The sequence below is a fragment of the Brassica napus genome, unplaced genomic scaffold (genome assembly GCF_020379485.1).
Source record: "Brassica napus cultivar Da-Ae unplaced genomic scaffold, Da-Ae ScsIHWf_2796;HRSCAF=3570, whole genome shotgun sequence".
NCBI lineage: Eukaryota > Viridiplantae > Streptophyta > Magnoliopsida > Brassicales > Brassicaceae > Brassica > Brassica napus.
The window spans coordinates 32,501-35,000 of NW_026016062.1; positions in this window are offsets into that span (position 1 = coordinate 32,501).

Consider the following 2,500-nt stretch of genomic DNA (forward strand, 5'->3'; position numbering starts at 1 on the left):
TCGTCCATACTCAACCATGATCAGATCTTACACGGCCTTCTTTGAACAATCACACTTAGGCTCAATACTTATGGTCTACGACACATAGTACTAGCCATATACTTCGTCATGACTCTTAGCCAATCTCGAAGTTATCAACACCAAGGTTGATATCTAGAAGCATCACATCAATACTCTTACTCCAGCAACGTGACTATCCATACTAGTGCTCGGCCATCGAAACATCGTCATGAAACATGATCCGACCACTAGACTTGATAAGCCATCGTCTACTTAGCAGGTATTGACATAACCGGCCTTCCATTGCCATCATGTGGGTCTACACCCTACAGAAGGCATATGGCGCCTATCCCACTCACCAACCCGAAGTTGATTGTAAGATATCCCACTTAGCCTTTGCGGCTAGAACCATCCATTAACTATGGATTATGGTTCATACATCAATCATGTTGTACGGATTGCACTAGCCCTTAAGGCCTTCGCTATTTCCCTACACTCATGTATTGACCTAACTGACAACCCATTGCCATCATGTGGTCCATGCCCAACATAATGCATGTGGTGTCCATTTAACCATCGAATCACTCGTACCCTTTTCGGTCCTGATCCGTTCGTACCCTTTCGGTCACGACCCGTTCACATCCATGGATCATGATACGTTCGTACCTCTTGGATCACAACACGTTCGTACCTCTTGGATCACGACACGTTCGTACCTCTTGGATCTCGACACGTTCGTACCTCTTGGATCACGACATGATCGCAAATCTTGGATCACGATACATTGTAACCTTAGGATCACGATGCACCCTTTGGTCATTGGTACCCTTTGGTCCTCGTACCCTTTGATACTTGTAACCCTTGGTATCTCGTACCTTTTTGGTTACTTGCATCCTTTGGTATCTCACAACCTTTGGTAACTCATGACCCTTGGCAACACGCAACCTTTGGAGACTAGTACCCTTTTGATCCAACCTCTCGGCTATGGTTAGCGATCAACGTAACCAACCATGACACTAGGGTCTATGACGTGGTAACATGGTTAACTATCACGTTCCATATATATATATATATATCATATAGACATAATAATATAAAGAAACAGAGATAGAACCACTCACAACTGCTATAGCCCTTACCGATCGGTCAGTTCATCTCTCGGCTAACCGCCCTTGGACCCTTGGTCCTTTGCGCCTATATCCCTCCAGGAATAGGTCTTCCTCTTGGCCTCAGTGACTTATAAAAGCCACGGCCTCATATGGCTAAAGCCATACTCACCATGAACCGGATCGTGCCTTATGGCTTGGATCCCGGATTCTGCCCTTCCGGCTTGGATCCTCGGTTCTCATTGGGGGATCCCTTTGTTTAGGACGTGTGTCCTTTGTCTCAGACAGAATGAGACTGAATAAGACTGAATAAGACTGAATAAGACTGAAATGAATTTATCCCTGGACGTCCTCCCTTTATATAGAAAACCAAAGGGCATGTGCGAAGGAACACATCCCTTCCAAGCATCCTTTCGGAACAGATCTTGGCCATCGATTACAATCAACGGTCCAGGTTGCACCTGTTGGATCTTGGAGGTTTCCAGATACATCTAGGCACGTCCAACAACATCTAGGCATGTCAAACCCAAGCCCAAACTGATATCCCAAGCCCATGGCCCGACCACAAGAGCCCACCGGCCCGTAGCCACCTTGGGTCGACCATATGGCCCGACCATAGTCCGGACCTGGCCCAACTGCCTAAGACCCGAACACTCAGTCCAGCTGAGTGGAGCTGACTCCCAGCTGACCCAGCTGAGTGAGCTAGTAGCTCAGCTAGTTGAGCTGACATAACTTGGACCGAGCTAGACTGCACTGGATCGAGCTTTGTTCAGCTGATCGAGCTACTTGTCTACATCGTCCAGCTATTGTACAACTCTCCCAACTTGTTCTCTTCATCCTATTCAATCCGTCTAAGTCCTTTGATCCATTTATTGACATAGACCCATGATCCATTCTGATCATTTCACTCATCCTACCTTGTTCACGATCAATTCTCTTGATCTGAACAAATGCAGTCTGGTTTCTGTCGAAACGTCTAGGTCCTATGTCAAGATCCCGGGACGGGGATGCGACACTTGGCCTCGATCAGACCACGAAAAAAATAAGGGAAAATGTTAACACTTGGTTGGATGATCAGCCACTACTGCCGGGAAGGATGTAATCGAGCCAGCATCAGTAAAACTTGAGACCATCATGGACCATCAGTCCATGAAAATTCTCAAGCTATCAGTACACTCAGACAAAAATCACGATATGTGTACTGATGGACTGTCAACGTGGGTCAGTTGTCCACTGACAGTCCACGGGAAGGGCAAACGTGCTGCTGATATGTGTACTAACGGACAGTCCTCGTGGGCGAAAATCACCCAAACAGTCCACGTTGACTGTCCATCAGTACACAGTTGTCTACTGACGGACAGTCCTCGTAGGCGAAAATCACCCACGGATAGTCC